This window comes from Lactuca virosa, chromosome 6 (assembly GCF_052849685.1).
Source record: "Lactuca virosa cultivar CGN04683 chromosome 6, Lactuca_virosa_CGN04683_v6, whole genome shotgun sequence".
Classification (NCBI taxonomy): Eukaryota; Viridiplantae; Streptophyta; class Magnoliopsida; order Asterales; family Asteraceae; genus Lactuca; species Lactuca virosa.
The window spans coordinates 102,484,749-102,504,390 of record NC_136431.1 but is presented as its reverse complement, the minus strand read 5'-3'; positions in this window follow the sequence as shown (position 1 = coordinate 102,504,390).

Genomic DNA, 19,642 nt, shown 5'->3' with positions numbered 1-19,642 from the left:
TATGTCAATGTGTCGGGATCTGCCATGATCTCTTGGTTCCTTGGCTAAGGCAACCGCACTATTGCTGTCATAGAAAATCTCCATAGGCTCCTTAATAGCTGGTACAACTCCAAGGTCTCCGATGAACTTAATCAGCCATATCGCCTCCTTTGCCGCTTCACTCGCTGCTATGTACTCTGATTCACAAGTCGAATCAGCTACAGTCTCCTGTTTGGAACTCTTCCAAGTGATTGCCCCTCCATTTAAGGTAAAGACCCAGCCCGACTGAGAGCAGAAGTTATCCCTATCAGTCTGAAAGCTAGCATCACTATACCCTACTACTCTCAAGTCATCACTCCCACCAAGGGTAAGGATCCAATCCTTAGTCCTCCGCAGGTACTTGAGAATATTCTTTACCGCAGTCCAATGAGCTTTGCCAGGGTTCCCCTGATATCTGCTGACCATGCTCAAAGCGAAGGCCACATCAGGACGGGTACAAGTCATATCATACATGATTGAGCCAACAGTGGAAGCATAAGGTAATCGACTCATCTCAGCTATCTCATCTTCTGTACTTGGGCTCTGAGCCTTGCTCAGTTTGGCATTGCTTTGGATCGGTAATTCCCCTTTCTTGGAATTTTGCATGTTGAACCTTTTTAACACCTTATCCAAGTAGATACTCTGACTAAGTCCAATTAGTCTTTTACTCCTTTCTCTTAATATCCTTATCCCTAGGATATAGGCAGCTTCTCCAAGGTCCTTCATAGAAAAGCACTTCCCAAGCCAGGACTTAACCTCCTGCAAGGTTGGGATGTCATTTCCTATGAGTAGTATGTCATCCACATACAGTACCAAAAAGCTAACTATACTCCTACTAGCTCTGACATACACGCAAGACTCATCTTCACTTCTTGAGAAACCAAACTCTTTGACCTTCTCATCGAAACAAAGATTCCAACTTCGAGATGCTTGTTTCAATCCATAAATGGATTTCTCAAGCTTGCACACTCTATTGGGGTACTCTGTACTGACAAAACCTTCTGGCTGATTCATGTAAACATCCTCAGCCAACTTTCCGTTAAGGAAAGCGGTTTTGACATCCATTTGCCATATTTCATAATCATGAAATGCAGCAATGGCTAGCATAACCCTAATAGACTTAATCTTTGCTACTGGTGAAAAGGTTTCATCATAATCAATACCCTGAGTCTGAGTAAAACCCTTCGCAACCAGTCGAGCCTTATAAGTGTGCACCTTCCCATCCATGTCGGTCTTCTTCTTGAAGATCCATTTGCACCCGACTATCTTACGACCTGGTACATTGTCAACCAAGTTCCAAACTTGATTGTCATACATGGACTGTATCTCGTTGTCCATAGCCACCTTCCATTTAGCATACTCTGGACCTGCCATGGCTTCCTTAATACTGTTAGGTTCATCCAGATTTACCAGTGTACTGTCACTGATAAATGTATCACCTTCCGTAGTAATATGAAATCCATAATAAAATTCAGGTGTGTTCCTAACCCTTGTGGAACGCCTCGGAAGTATAAACTCGTCAGCTGGATCAACAGGAATTTCCTCCTCAAGTTGATTGCTAGTGTCTGAGGTTCCTTCACCAATTGAGTCTTGAATTTCTTCAAGGTCAATTTGCTTCCCACTGTCTCCTTGGTTTATAAATTCTCTCTCTCGAAAGACCCCTCTCCTAGCCACAAATACCACATTCTCATTGGGTCTGTAGAAGAGGTAACCAAAGGATTTTTGTGGGTAGCCGCTGAAAATACACCTTTCACTTCGAGGTTCGAGCTTGTCATGAGTCTCGCGCCTCACGAAAGCCTCGCAACCCCAAATCTTGATATGGTCCAAATTGGGAACTTTCCCAGTCCACATTTCATGAGGTGTTTTGGCAACCTTCTTTGTAGGGACTAGATTAAGGATGTGGGCGGCAGTCTCTAAGGCATACCCCCAAAAAGAGATTGGTAGCGAAGCTCGACTCATCATAGAGCGAACCATGTCCAACAAAGTTCGATTACGCCTCTCAGCTACACCATTCAGCTGTGGTGTCCTGGGAGGTGTCAATTGTGAGACAATCCCACACTCCTTAAGATAGTCGAGAAACTCAGTACTAAGATACTCACCACCTCGATCGGATCGAAGCATCTTAATGTTCCTGCCCAATTGATTTTCTACTTCCTGTTTAAACTCTTTAAACCTTTCAAAAGTTTCTGACTTATGTTTGATTAAGTAGACATAACCATATCTACCAAAATCATCAATAAAAGTCACATAATAGCGATTAGCATCCCTTGTGGCGGTTTTGAATGGTCCACATACATCAGTATGTATAAGGTCCAACAAACCCTCACCCCTTGCACAAGTACCAGTGAAGGGTGATTTTTGTCATTTTTCCAAGTAGACAAGACTCACAACTATCATCCGACTTGAGGTCGAACGACTCCAAGACTCCATCCTTTTGGCGCTGGCCTATGCGTTTCTTGCTTACATGTCCAAGACGACAATGCCACAAAGATGCTTTATCCAAGCTAGTAGAAGAATCAATACATAATACATTATTTCCTAAATTATCTACAACCGATACAGCTTCATACACACCATCACAAGGTAATGCTTTAAAATAAAGAACATTATTAAAGAAAGCATTAATACTACCAACTTCATTATCAAAAGAAAAGGTAAAACCTTGTTTGTACAAAGCATGAAAGGAAATAATATTCCTCGCCATTTCAGACGAGTACACACATTTATTCAAATCTAACTTTAACCCACTATCTAGCAACAAAGTATAAACTCCAATCTTGGCAATAGGTGCAACCTTCTTGTTCCCCATGATTAAGTTTATCTTTCCGTGCTCCACATCCTCACTTCTTCTTAGGCCCTGCAAGTCACAACAGATGTGAATACCACAACCTGTATCAAGAACCCAAGAATTAGAATATGGTGAGTTATTAGACAATATAGTGTAAATACCTGCATGGGATGGTTTCACTTTCCCATCCTTGACATCCTGCAAGTACTTTCGGCAGTTTCGCTTCCAATGCCCCTTATTTTGACAGTAGAAGCATTCAGCATCCTTAGGGATGGCAGAAGGAGTGATAGAACCATCTTTGGTTCCAGATGAGGAGCCTTCAAGGGACTTTCCCTTGGTACCCTTCGAAGGGTGCTTCCTCTTCTTCCCTTTTCCTTGCCTGATAGCCAAAACAGGGGTAGTAGTAGGAGTAGGAGTAGTAACCGACTTACTCTTAAGACCACTTTCGGCAGTCTTCAGAAGTCCTTGAAGCTTACTGAGTGTGACTTCCTCCTTGTTTATGTGGTATGTCATACGAAATTGATCATAACACGATGGCAAGGAGTGCAAAATGATATCAATTGCCAACTCCTCAGGGAAGTTCACATTCAGTTTCATTAGACGGTCCACATACCTTTGCATTTTCTGCATGTGGCTCGTGATTGGTTCGCTATCCTTCATACGGGTAGTGATCATGGAGGAGATTATTTTATACCGCTCTTGACGAGCACTCTGATGGTACCTTTCCATCAGATCCTGATGCATCTCAAAAGGGTAATAGTCCTCATAGGACTTTTGGAGTTCAGCTGTCATGGTGGCCATCATGATGCATGCCACCTTGGTGGCATCTCTTTCATGTGCCTGATACTCAGCGACCTCCTCAGGAGTAGCAGTGGACTCATCAAGCTCCTTTAGCTCCATATCGAGGACATATTCCTTGTCCTCGTAACGAGTGACCATCTTGATGTTCCGGATCCAATCCATGAAGTTGGAACCATCAAATATGACCCTCCCACAAAGTTTCATGAGGGAAAAGGAGCCAGTAGGGTTAGAGCCCGAAGCATTGTTGTTGGAAGACATCTGAAAAGAAGAAAACAAGTTTAGATTAGATATATCGAATCCTTAATAATACACCCAAATGTAATATTAAGGCTAGGATCCAACACAATATATTATAACTTAGAAGAGGGATGTCGTAATCTAAGCTATAACATATTTGAAGGTAGGTGAATGACGATTCACCAATTTTCACCATGAAAACGAAATGAATTATTAGGTTTAATTGGTTTTGAAATTCCTAGATTCTTTTGAGATTCATTGAACTTTTCAATGGCATTTTTCAATCTCGTTTGTGCCCTTCAAGTTTTATGACTGGGATGCCGAGGATCACAAAACAAGGTGTGAATAACCATGCAAATTCACTTGGTACCCTTAATATTATCACCTAATCAATGTGCCGGTTGACCACACACGCTCCACCGATCTATGATAAACATTAAGTCACCCTTCGTGATCCTTACTAGTCCAAGTTAGTGTGCCGGTTAACCACACACGCTCCACCAACGACTTGGTAAGGTACAAAGTGTGAATTTCATGGGTTAGCACCATATTCACATTTTCGTAAAGTAACTAAGATTCGGAATTTATTAAAGGTTTAGTTACTTTATAATATTCATTATACTTTTAATGAGAATTTAAAGTCATTGTCCTACCCGTTCGGCTAACGACCCTCCACCGATTAAGGAAGCGGTGGGTGAGAATGGACACCCATTAAGTTGCCATTTTATAGGCAACAACCTTATACCCCCCTTATAGACCGGCTTCGTGAATGAGGCCTACTAACGGTAAAACGACTTAATCTTATACATATATATAATAATTAACCATTAATGTTATAAATAGTATAAGGGTTGAATTTTAACTTTTAAAACTCTAAGGCTTTGGAGTTAAAGTATATTAAAGTGTGTGTAACTTTACAAATTACAAAAACTTAAGGACAAGTTTTGAAACTATTCAAAACTTTTCATTTCATAACTTATGAATTAAAGGTTCATAAAATGAAGACTCTTCATTTTCATGTAACTTATGTGTTTTAAGTGTGCATAAATGAAAGTGACCTTTGGAAATCCATAACTTGAGGACAAATTATGGACTCCATTAAAACACATAAATGATCAAGAATTATCAATAAACAATTTAGCAAATAATTCCTATGATCTAACAATAATTCATAAGAACATGAACATCATATCAAAAATTCCAAGAACATATGAACACATATCATCATGCAATTTTGATATAAGCCATTGTAAATGGATTAGCATAAACATTACACCATCTAAAACAAGTTTTATAACACCAAAACAGTTTAGGGTAATGTTTCTAGTCCATTTCCAGCAGCAAAACTCGAAAATCTGCATTCTGAGGCTCCTACTCGTCGAGTAGGTTCGTGCACTCGACGAGTAGGATGAATTTACTCATGAACTCGGCGAGTCCCCCCATGGACTCGGCGAGTTCATGCTGCAGAATGCAGAAAACTTGAGTTTTTCAACAAGTTTGCATCAAGTATCAAACAAACAAGCCTAGGCTCTGATACCACTGTTGGGTTTTGAGCAAACTAACACCCCTAAGGTGTTCATGCAACCCTAGAAACCTAGGATCTATGCTTGTCTAAAATACATGCAAAATAATTTTCCAAGGTTCATAACCTATCTAGCATACATGGGGTACTTTTAAACATAAAAGATACTAGAAGAATTACATACCTTTGTTAGTGAGTTGATTCCTTGGGAGTTTGAGAGCCAAGCACCAATAATGTGAATGCCTCAAATGGAAATCACAAATCACCACAAACTTGGAAAACTTATGAGAGAGCACTCTGATACTCTAGAAATCGGCCACACCTTATGCACACACACATAGTGTCTTCTCAAGCACCATAAGCCTCTTTATATAGTGTAGATGATTAGGGTTATGAACCATGCAAACCCTAATAACCCATGTCTTTTCCTATTCCAAGGATCCATGGGTTAAAAGCTCCATGGATCATCCATGGACTCCCATTCAAGCTTAGCCCATTTCCTTATGAGTGTTAGCCCACACTATATAAGTACAATAGCCCATTATTTAATTAGTCACCTTATGATCACTAAATTAATTCATAATTAATTTAAGATCAATACTAATTAAATAATACAATTTCATATTAATATATTATAACTTATAATATATTAGTAGGCCACGAATATACTCTTCTCATAATGTTATCCATATAAATAGTTCGGGTGAAGTGCAACCCAAATGGACCATGCCGGGTCGGGTCAAGTATATACCAAATAAGTTATGGACTTAGACACCTTATCCAACACTTAAGTGATCTCTTACCCCTCTGGTATTATTAGGATCAGGCCCGTTCCTGATCCTTCTTTGCTAGATGCCCCATCGGTATACAAGGTCCATCTTTGGCCGTCCTTTGGCTGGCTTGGGCCTGGTAACTCTTTTTTCTGAGCGGCTACTTTCACTTCTCCTGGGAACTTCAGGAGAAAATATGCCAAGGCTTTCCCTTTGATGATGGTACGTGGGCGGTAGCTAATGTCATGTTCCCCCAGCTCGATTGCCCATTTTTCCAGGCGTCCGAACATTTCTGGTTTGAGCAGATAGTTTGTTTATACATCTATCTGATGTGCTTGGAAGTAGCGTCCCAAGCGTCGTGTTGCATAGATTAGTGCGATCACCAATTTTTCAAAGATAGGGTAGTTGGTCTCTGGGCCCTGTAAGGCTCGACTAACAAAGTAGACCGAAACTTACCTTCCTTCCCTTTCTACTACCAATACCGAGGAGATGGCCTCATTTGAGACTGAGAAGTATACCTATAGCGTTTCACCTTGAACGGGGGATGACAAATGTGGGTAATTTGTGTAGGGATTCCTTAATTTTTTGGAGTGTTTTTTATGATGTCGGCGTCTACTGGAAATTGCTCTTTTCGATGCATCCCTATAGAGTATGGAAAATTGACATGGCTTTCTCTGCCAACTTGGAAATGAAATGGCTTAGAGCAGTCAGTTTACCATTCAGCCCTTCAGTGTCCTTGAGTGTGTGGGGATGGTACTTCTATCAGCTTATCCACCTTGGTTGAGCTGGATTGTATTCCTTCAGTGGTGACATAGTATCCTAGGAATTGGGCTTCCTCGACACGGAAGGTACACTTCCCCGGGTTCAACTTCATCTTGACCTTTTCTAATGTCTTGAATGCTTCTACCATGTATTTTAGTAATATCCTGTCATCTGGGCTCTTTATGACCATTTCGTCGATTTATGCTTCAATGTTCCTTCCAATTTCCTTGGCAAAGATGGAATCGGCGAGGCGCTGGTAGTTGCACCTGCGTTCTTCAAGCCGAACGAAATTTTGGTGTAGCAGAAAGCCCCATGGTCTGTGTAAAAGGCTGTCTTCTCTTCCTCTTCTTTGCGCATCAAGATCTGGTGGAATCCCTTGTACGCATCTAGAGAACATTTTAGTCTGAACCCCTGTATGGATTCACTTTTTGATCGATTTCTGGTAGGGGGTACCAGTCTATTGGGCAAACCTTGGTTAGATTGGAGTAATTGATGCACATGCCCCACGTGCCGTCGTGCTTTTTAACCATGATAGGGTTTGCGATCCAGGTCGGGAAGACTACCTCCCGGAGTATTCCTTCTTTGGTTAGGTTGACGACCTCGGTGTTGATTGCCATGTTCTTGTCTCCCCCTTGAACTCGTTTTTCTATTTTATTTCTTTGGCGCCCGGTTTGATCATGAGCTTGTGCTCTATGACCTCCATGTCTACTCTTACTATGTCCGTAGGAGTCCAAGCAAAGACATGCTTGTATTTATTTAAAACTGTAACATCCCAAAAATTCAATAAATTTAAAACTTTTCAAAACAACCCTTTTTCTAATAGAAGTGTTACAAAACCATTATTTTCAAAACATTATTTAAAATCATAGTCTCCCAATACCAAATCAGTTCAAAACCAAGGATGTGTACGGTCACGCCTTCGCCTTGCCACGGTCCACTGAAGTACCTAAAACCATAAAACAAAATTGTAAGCATGAAGCTTAGTGACTTCCCCCAAAATACCACCACATACACATAATAACAAACAAACAACATGTTAGGTCCGATCATCCTCGGGATGGAATACCCCATACAAAATGCCAATATACAATGGGTCCCCAAACTATTGAGGTTGGATTTCCCCCGACCCACAACCTATCGAGGTTGGAATGCCCATAAATATTGGGTCCACAATCTATCAAGGTTGGATTATCCCCAACCCATAACCTATCGAGCTTGGAATGCCCATACAGTATAGGTCCACTCAACCATCGGGTTGGAATACCCCAGGCCCCTCAACCATCGGGTTGTAATGCCAATCCACTACAGTGATGGGTTTTTGAGCATTCTAACACTTCCTAAGTGTACATGCAACCCTAATAACCTTGAATCTATGTTTTCTCTATATACATGCAAATTTCTTTTTCAAGGTTATTTCCTAACTAGCATGGCATGGGGATTACATAAAACATAAAACTAGTAGAAATACATACCTTGTTGTTGCTTGGATTCCTTCAAGACTTTGTGAGCCTAGCACCCCAAATGTTGTGCCTCAAATGCTTCACACAACACCACAAGACTTGGAATAACTTGAGAGAATACTTCTAGCACTCAAAATCGGTTATGCCCTCTCTAGTAACACTATGTCCACTAGATCACCATTTTGCTAGCCATAGGGTTCCTTTTATAGTGTTGTCACAATTAGGGTTTACTCATGAAGACCCTTAATTGCCATGACTCTTGATTTCCCATGACCCATGGGTTTGTAACTCCCATAGACTATCCATGGAGCTCCATATGGTTATAACCAAACCCATAAACCATGGATCATTAATCCACCATAAAAGAATTGATGATTGTCATAATCAACCCTATATATTTAATTAGTCTCACTTTGATCACTAGATTAATACTAGATTAATACTTGATCAATACTAATTAAATAATACTATTATTAATATATTAGAACTTATAATATATTAATAATCATAAGTGCCTTATTCTCTCATTTAGTCTATCCAAGTATTGCAATGCCATGCAACCCAAATGGACAATGTCGGGTCGGGTCAAGTACATACCAAATAAAGTGATGGACTTAGACACTATATCCAACAGTCTCCCACTTGGATAAGTCTAATAACTATATTTGCAAATATGACTTCAAAATCCGACTAGCAATCGTAGCTCTTTCAAAGTCTCTCGGAACTGAGATGATGATGATACGCCATTTAAGATAAGTGATCATATAATCCTCTGTTCTCATGATATCAGCCGGACAAACACATGGAACATGGTCTTACTTATTGTCCAGCATTTGTTTCTCGATCTCTGATTTGTTTCGACATAGAACTAAATTGAACACATCAATTAGGTTCTGACCGGGCCCGGTACATAGGTCAAAACCAAATCATCGAGGGGCCCAGATATCGCTTCTATTTCTAGAAGGAACAGATAAACTTCGACTGATATGCTTGTACTAACTACTTGTTGAATTATTCACAAAGGCACGTTTTATGACATCGAGTTACCAATGCGTTTTCGTGCAATCAATGAATAACCAACTCATAGTCAACAACTCATATCTCTAGGTTTGAAGATTTATATGATATTACCGTCTCACGATCACTCGAGATAAATTCCATGAAGTGATGCAAGTGAGTGTGGGTTGGATCCAATACTCAGCCCTTATGAGTACTCATGAATGTTGTAGCAACCATTGCATTGTCCAAAGCACTTTTAGACAAATCATACAAGCCAAATTCATGACAGTCTTAAATCAATACTTACTTCCAAAGTTTGACTGACTGTGGATGGTTTGAATAATAACATAATTATTCTGGAAGTAAAAACATGCAAAATTGAAACATAGTAAACAATCAACACAAGATAGTAACACCTTACTCATAAATAAATAACAACTTTTATTTATCATCAAATGTCAATTACATTTTACAAGTTTCAGGAATCTAATTATTGAAACTAATATCATCCTTCAGCCCAATGCGCCTCGCTGCTGTAAATGCTTAACCCTGCTCAGTCCCTTCGTGAGGGGATCTGTCGGGTTCTCATCTGATGATACCCTCTTAGCAACGAGGAGTCCTTCTTCTATTCGATGTCTGATGAAATGGTATTTTCTGTCAATGTGTCTAGATCTCCCGTGATCTCTCGGTTCCTTAGCCAAAGCAACCGCACTTTCATTGTCACAGAAAATTTCCATTGGCTCCTTTATAGCTGGTACAACTCCAAGGTCTCCGATGAAGTTCTTTAGCCATATCGCCTCCTTAGCTGCTTCACTTGCTGCTATGTACTCTGATTCACAAGTAGAATCAGCTACTGTCTCCTGCTTGGAACTTTTCCAAGTAATTGCCCCTCCATTTAGGATAAAGACCCAGCCTGACTGAGAGCGGAAATTATCCCTATCAGTCTGGAAGCTAGCATCGCTATATCCTTCCACTCTCAAGTCATCACTGCCTCCGAGGGTAAGGACCCAATCCTTAGTCCTCCGCAGATACTTGAGAATGTTCTTTACCGCTGTCCAGTGTGCCCTGCCAGGGTTCCCTTGATATCTACTGACCATGCTCAAAGCAAAGGCCACATCAGGGCGAGTACAAGTCATAGCATACATGATCGAGCCCACAGCGGAAGCATATGGTATATGACTCATTTCAGCTATCTCAGCCTCTGTACTCGGACTCTGAGTTTTACTCAGCTTGGCATTACTCTGGATTGGTAATTCTCCTTTCTTGGAATCTTGCATACTGAACCTCTTCAGTACCTTATCCACATAAGTACTTTGACTAAGTCCAATTAGTCTCTTACTCCTATCTCTCAATATCCTTATCCCTAGGATATAGGCAGCTTCCCCAAGGTCCTTCATAGCGAAACACTTCCCAAGCCAGGACTTAACCTCCTGCAAGGTTGGGACGTCGTTTCCTATGAGAAGTATGTCATCCACATACAACACCAAGAAGCTAACTATGCTCCCACTAGCCCTGACATACACACAAGACTCATCCTCACTCCTAGAAAAGCCAAACTCTTTGACTTTCTCATCAAAGCAAAGATTCCATCTGCGAGATGCTTGTTTCAATCCATAAATGGATTTATCAAGCTTACACACTCTATTAGGGTATCTTATATCGACAAAACCCTCTGGTTGAGCCATGTAAACATCCTCAACCAACTTTCCATTAAGGAAAGCGATTTTGACATCCATTTGCCATATTTTATAATCATGAAATGCAGCTATGGCTAACAATACTCTAATAGACTTAATCTTAGCTACTGGTGAGAAGGTCTCATCATAGTCAACTCCCGGAGTTTGAGTAAAGCCCTTCGCAACCAGTCGCGCTTTATAAGTGTGTACCTTCCCATCCATGTCGGTCTTCTTCTTGAAGATCCATTTGCACCCAACTGTCTTACGACCTGGTACATTGTCAACCAAGTTCCAAACTTGATTGTCATACATGGACTGAATCTCGCTGTCCATAGCCTCCTTCCATTTAGCAGACTCAGGGCCTGCCATGGCTTCCCTGTAATTATTAGGTTCATCCAAATCTATTAGTGTACTATCACTAATAAATGTATCACCTTCAGTGGTGATGTGATAACCATAATAAAAATCAGGTGTGTTCCTCACCCTAGTGGAACGTCTTGGAGGTACAGACTCATCTATCGGATCAACAGGAGTTTCCTCCTCAGTTTGGTCGATAGCATTTGAGGTTCCTTCACCACTTGACTCTTGAAGCTCTTCAAGGTCAATTTGCCTCCCACTATCCCCTTGGCTTATGAATTCTCTCTCACGAAAGACTCCTCTTCTTGCTACAAAGACCACATTATCATTGGGTCTGTAGAAGAGGTAACCAAAGGATCTTTGTGGGTAGCCGATGAAAATACACCTCTCACTTCGAGGTTCAAGCTTATCATGAGTCTCACGCCTCACGAAAGCTTCACAACCCCTAATCTTGATGTGGTCCAAATTGGGAACTTTCCCAGTCCACATCTCGTGAGGTGTTTTGGCAACCTTTTTAGTAGGGACTAGATTAAGGATATGGGCGGCAGTCTCTAAGGCATACCCCCAGAAAGAGATTGGTAACGAAGCTCGACTCATCATGGAACGAACCATATCCAACAAGGTTCGATTGCGCCTTTCAGCTACACCATTCAACTGTGGTGTTCTGGGAGGTGTCAATTGTGAGACAATCCCACATTCCTTAAGATAGTCAAGGAACTCAATGCTAAGATACTCTCCTCCCCGATCGGAATGGAGCATCTTGATGTTCCTGCCCAATTGATTCTCCACTTCCTGCTTAAACTCTTTGAACTTTTCAAAGGTTTCTGACTTATGCTTGATTAAGTAAATATATCCATATCTACTGTAATCATCAGTAAAAGTCAAATAATAGCGATTAGCATCCCTTGTAGCAACTCTGAAGGGCCCACACACATCCGTGTGTACAAGGTCCAACAAACCTTCACCCCTATCACAAGTACCTGTGAAGGGTGACTTTGTCATTTTTCCAAGTAAACAAGACTCGCAACTATCATCTGACTTGAGGTCAAATGATTCCAAGACTCCATCCTTTTGGAGTTGGCCTATGCGCTTCTTGTTAACATGTCCAAGACGACAATGCCACAAGGATGCTTTATCCAAGCTATCTGAAGAATCAATATACAACACATTATTTCCTAGATTGTCTACAACATTCACAGCTTCATATACACCATCACAAGGTAATGCTTTAAAGTAAAATACATCATTGTAATAAACATTAATAGCACCATTTTTATTATCAAATGAAAATGAAAAACCTTGTTTGTACAAGCCATGAAAAGAAATAATATTTCTCGCCATTTCGGGCGAGTAACAACACTTATTCAAATCTAACATTAACCCATTATTAAGCAACAAAGAATAAACTCCTATCTTGGTAACGGGTGATGCTTTCCTGTTGCCCATGACTAAGTTTATCTTCCCGTGCTCCACTTGCTCACTTCTTCTTAGTGCCTGCAAATCAGTACAAATGTGAATACCACACCCTGTATCAAGCACCCAAGAATTAGCATTAGATGAGTTGTTAGACAATATTGTGTAAATACCTGCATGGGTGGGTTTAACCTTCCCATCCTTTAGATCTTGCAGATATTTGGGGCAGCTTCGCTTGAAGTGTCCCTTATCCTGGCAATAGAAGCACTGTGCTTCCTTTGGGTTTTAAGAAGGAGTAATGGGACCTTTCTTTGTCCCACTTGAAGAGGAACCATCAAGAGTCTTACCCTTGGTACCCTTCGAAGGGCTTTTCCTCTTCTTACCCTTTCCCTGCCCAATAGCCAGAACAGGGGCTGTTGAAGGAGTAGAAGTAGCAACCGCTTTACCCTTAAGGCCATTTTCAGCTGTCCTTAAGAGTCCTTGAAGTTTGCTAAGTGTGACTTCCTCCTTGTTCATATTATAAGTCATGCGAAACTGATCATAACTTGGAGGTAAGGAATGGAGAATGATGTCAATCGCCATTTCCTCAGGAAAGTCAACATTTAGCTTCAGCAACCGGTCAACGAACCTTTGCATCTTCTGCAAGTGACCGGTGATGGGTTCACCATCCTTCATCCTTGCGGTTATCATGGAGGAGATGATTTCATACCTCTCCTGACGCGCACTCTGATGGTACCTTTCCATCAGATCCAGGTGCATCTCATAGGGGTAGAAATCTTCATAGGATTTTTGAAGTTCAGGAGTCATGGTGGCCATCATGATGCATTCTACTTTAGTAGCATCCTTTTCATGTGCAACAAACTCCGCAAACTCTTCAGGAGTAGCAATGGCTTCACTCACAACCTTAAGCTCCCTATCGAGGACATATTCTTTGTCCTCATAGCGGGTAATCATTCTGATGTTTCTGATCCACTCATTGAAATTGGATCCATCAAAGATGACCTTACCACACAAGTTCATAAGGGAAAAGGAGCCTGTTTGGTTTGAGCCAGAAGCATTGTTGGAAGACATTTGAAAGGAAAGAAAGACAAGTTTCATTAGATTAGGAATCCTTAATAATTCACCCAAATGAAATATTAAGGCTAGGACCCAACAAACTATTTATAGTTGGAAGAGGGATGCCGTAATCCATACTATAAAATATTTGAAGGTAGGTAAATGACGATTTACCAATTTCCACCATAAGAACGAAATATTTTATTATTAGGTTTTATTGGTTTTGAAACTCCTAGATCTTTTGAGATACATTGAACTTTTCAATGGCATGTTTGAATCTCGATTGTACCCTCTCAAGTTTGTGACTGGGATGCCGAGGATCACAAACAAGGTGTGAATAACCATACAAATTGACTTGGTACCCTCAACAATGTTACCTAATCGATGTGCCGGTTAACCACACACGCTCCACCGATCTATAATAAGGTCAAGTTACCCTTTGCCACTCTTACTAGTCCATGTTAGTGTGCCGGTTAACCACACACGCTCCACTAACGACTTGGTAAGGTACAAAGTGTAATTTTATGGGCTAGCACCAATTTCACATTTTCCTAAAGTAACTAAGATTGGGAATTTATAATGTATAGTTACTTTATAATTCATTATACTTTTAACAAGTATTTAAAGTCGTATCCTACCCGTTCGGCTAACGACCCTCCACCGATCAAGGAAGCGGTGGGTGAGAGTGGACACCCATTAAGTCACCATTTTATAGGCAACAACCTTATACCCCCCTTATAGACCGGCTTCGTGAATGAGGCCTACTAACGGTAAGAATGACATATTCTTATACATATCTATATAATAAAATTATAATAATAGTATAAGTGTTGATTTTTAAACTTTTTTAAAAATCTAAGGTTTAATTTGGAATTAAAGTATTAGAGTGTAAGACTTTTCAAATTCCAAAACTTGAGGGCAAGAATTGAAACTATTCCAAGTCTCTTCAATTTGTAACTTATGAGTTTTAATGGTTCATAAAATGAAGACTCTTCATTTTATGAAACCTCTTTAGTTCTTTAATCACAATTAAAAGAAGTGACTTTTGGTTATCCATAACTTGAGGACAAGTTATGGACACCATCATAGCCATTAAGATCATGAATTAAACACACATGGTGGTTACACATAATTCCTATGATCTTCTAAAAACTCATAAGACACAAATTCATGTCAAGCAATTTCAAGAAATCATATAAACATATACAATACTTGAAAATTGATAAAAGTCATGTAAAATGGGTTAACATAATCATTATCATTTTGAAAAACAGATTTTACAAGTCCAAAACAGATTGGGATAATGATCTTAATCCATTTCCAGCAACAAAACTCGAAAAAACTGCCCAGCACGCTCCTACTCGCCGAGTGCATTATTCTACTCGCCGAGTAGGATGAATTTGTTCATGGACTCGGCGAGTCCTCCCCATGGACTCGGCGAGTTCAGTCGTCAGAGTGCAGAATTTTCGATTTTTAAGCAGTTTTGCATCAAGTATACAGAAAACAATCCTAGGCTCTGATACCACTGATGGGTTTTTGAGCATTCTAACACTTCCTAAGTGTACATGCAACCCTAATAACCTTGAATCTATGTTTTCTCTATATACATGCAAATTTCTTTTTCAAGGTTATTTCCTAACTAGCATGGCATGGGGATTACATAAAACATAAAACTAGTAGAAATACATACCTTGTTGTTGCTTGGATTCCTTCAAGACTTTGTGAGCCTAGCACCCCAAATGTTGTGCCTCAAATGCTTCACACAACACTACAAGACTTGGAATAACTTGAGAGAATACTTCTAGCACTCAAAATCGGTTATGCCCTCTCTAGTAACACTATGTCCACTAGATCACCATTTTGCTAGCCATAGGGTTCCTTTTATAGTGTTGTCACAATTAGGGTTTACTCATGAAGACCCTTAATTGCCATGACTCTTGATTTCCCATGACCCATGGGTTTGTAACTCCCATAGACTATCCATGAAGCTCCATATGGTTATAACCAAACCCATAAACCATGGATCATTAATCCACCATAAAAGAATTGATGATTGTCATAATCAACCCTATATATTTAATTAGTCTCACTTTGATCACTAGATTAATACTAGATTAATACTTGATCAATACTAATTAAATAATACTATTATTAATATATTAGAACTTATAATATATTAATAATCATAAGTGCCTTATTCTCTCATTTAGTCTATCCAAGTATTGCAATGCCATGCAACCCAAATGGACCATGCCGGGTCGGGTCAAGTACATACCAAATAAAGTGATGGACTTAGACACTATATCCAACATACAGGTCCTGTAATCCTCGGGATCAAATACCATCAAGCCCATTTAACCATCGGGTTGGTATGCCCCTCAGCCTATTGGTTTACGGACAAAGTAGTAAAGCCTCAGCCACCGATCAAATATGTGCACATATAACAGATAATCATATAACAGTCTACAACCAGTCACACAGATCTATAGATAACTAAGCATAGTATCATCCTATATACCAGGATACTGATCTAACAGATTACTACAACACAATAGCATACATAACAGGATATCAAATCCAAAGGGCTGGCCTTGGTGCCTTTGACCCGCAAGTACAGTGAGGAAAACTCACCTCGATCCGCTGATAATCAAATAACTGCTTGGACCGCCGAACCAGATAACCTCGCGCCAACTAACAATAAATACAATTTTAATCAATAATTAACCCAATAGCCCAAAATACCCTTAGGTCAAACTTGGTCAACCCTGTCCAAAGCCAAAGTCTACGGTCAAGGTCCAAATGTCAATATTTCTTCCCAGCAGAATACACCCTGTGTACCAAGAGAGTACACCCATCGTACTCTGATGTTGACCAATAGCGGGGCGTTGACCGCATACGTGCAACGTACCACCAGATATACCCAGCATACTCATCCTAGTCCCAAAACTCCATTAAGAGCTTATTCCATTAAGTTCTTACATCCAAAACTCAGATCCAATCCCAAAACTATGTCCTAAGTCAAAAAGTTTCCTACTTTATGACTTTACATGCCTATAATGTGCTTAATATCCAAAACCCTAAGTTCTAAACCCAATAAGACATCACAACTCTTGTGTGGATGGGATAGAAGGGCCCAGATCACATATTTATAGTTCATAATAGCTTTATAATGGATAAAGCTTCCAAATTTATCCATTACAATGGTCCCAACAAACAAGATCTAGTCTTTAAATCTCAAAGGGACCTAAAAGTTCATTTTTTTTCAACTGAATCCATTACGTACAAGTCTCCAAATTTCTGATCTGAATCAAAATGATGTTTAGATGGATAAAGTTTCCAACTTTATCCATAACAAGGTCACAAACTTTCAAGCTCTAAACTTTATGAACTAAAATGACCAAAAGCTCATAACATCCAAAACTAGTTAGATCTAACAAATGAATCATCAAGATTCAAACTTTATACCTCTAGAAGATAGATCAAGGTGGACAAAGTCCAGATTTACAAGCTCCAAAGCAACCAAAAATTCTCCAAGAAGTTCCTTCTTCTCCAAGGTGCACCATACATACTCCAAAGGACTCAAAAACACCTTCTTTTAGCACACAAGGCTCAACTAGGGTTAGTGTTTCATGGAAGGGGTGTTGGAGGGGTTTAAATAGGGCTCATACCAAGAAAATAGGGTTTGGGCATTGATTGTGTATGACCAACGTACTTCTAATACACCCAACGTACTCAGGGTGCCTCAGTATGCCCAACGTACTCCCCTTTGTACGCCCAACATACTCAACACAACCTAAAACCGACCAAACTTCAAACGGGCATAAATTTTTCATTCTAACTCCGATTTTGACGTTCTTTATATCAATGGAAAGGTAACGAGAAGCTCTACACTTCTATCAACTCATCATTGCCTTAAAACATTCTGAACAAAAATCCAAAATTCATAAAAGCCCGAACTGACACTTTATCGAAATACCCCTTGGCGCCAAAACACAGACCGAACTCCTGCATCATCCAAATTACATTACCCACACCCAAATGGGTCTAAATCTCTTTTCCTCAAAGGCCCTAAGCCTGATAATACTAGATCTTTAGGTCACCACCCCCATATAGGAAACGATTCGAAACAAGGCGTTACAACTCTCCCCCACATAAATTAGATTTCGTCCTCGAAATCACTCCTTACCCCCTTCCTAAGAACCAACGTTCCAAACAAAAACTTATAGTGTTGAAAAAATCACTAAACCCATAATTGTCGATCCAAAACACTGATTTTATAATTCTGAAGCCCCATAAGTTTCCTGACCTTCATACATGTAGAACCATTCTGAAACACAATCACAAGGTCCTCCTCCTACCATCAGAATTGAAACATCCTTTTGACCTTGAACCTTCCAATTGATAACCTGACATACAGATTCCTAAATCCATAACTTGCTGAGATATAAATTTTGCACTTATACACTAAGGATTCCCGATGCGAATCTCAACCAAGAGCCAACTTGGTATATAACCCATAACCTGAGATACAAGGATTTACACTTGCGTTTCACCCGAACGCTTCTGATTCGCGACAACCATTCCTGAAACTGGGATATAAAATCCCCACACCACCGTTGAGACTGCCAGTCTCGCACCTTGTCCAGCTACCAGGTTCTTGAGAGTCCAATAGATAAGGTTATTCTAGCCTATACACCACTCTATGCCACTCCCTGGCCACATAATCATCCTACTAAAACCATAATCCAATTCCTTGACCTAACCGGTCTCCACCAGGTCTCACCTACATTGCCATAATCATACGAGCCTTGTCCACGGGTCTCATCCAGTGAGAGCTACACAGGCCCAACCCGTCTCAGACCGCAATGGTCCTATTTTCCATAACAAAGATATACTCTCCGACCCCACTATCCGCCTTGCCCAAGGCACGAGCTGATCCTCCTTTATATTCACGACAACCCCAACGATGGTTTACCTCAATCTGGTGAACGCTACGATCCCATCTCAGACTTACAACACTTCCATACTATCTGCCAATCCAGTGAATGCTATGGCCACCCTGCAGTCTTACGACACGTCTATCCAGCCATGGTCACCACCCATGGTCTTACCACACACAATTCCTTTCATAGAACACGTTACTATCAATGCAAAATACAACGAAATCATGGCCGTACATTACCCGATAATAGGATAAACGATCATATTCTTAATCAAATTCAAAGGCCATAACAAAAAAGAACCATGCATATAATTCGAACCAAGTGCTCCAATGCTATCTTGTCCAGTCACATACACCCCTCTCAGCAATACATATAATGAATTTACCACAATGCACATCCTTAGGGAACCCATAACTTCATCTAAAAGGGAAGAAATACCAGTGTCCTATTGAAACGGCACCTCAATCAATAACAGAAGGCATCCTCATGATCGCTCGAAACAAGATCCCATACTTGATTGAGACTAAACAGATTCCATCAATACATAACTAGCTAGAGAAGAGTTCCATGGTAATCCTGAATGCTACGATAACCTGAGCCTACTATAGACTAAAATTCCACACCACCATTGAGGGTAAACATACCCAGAAATAAAAGGGGCATAAAACATACTGAACTTGATGATAGGTTGACACATCCATTGAACTTCAACTGTCACAAATTGAAAATTTCGGAGAACCTATGATGAATGACGAACGATGCGACCAGAAATCAAGTACGCATTGACATTAGATCAAATGATCTAAAACCCGCGCAGAACTGATCGCACCTAATTCTGAA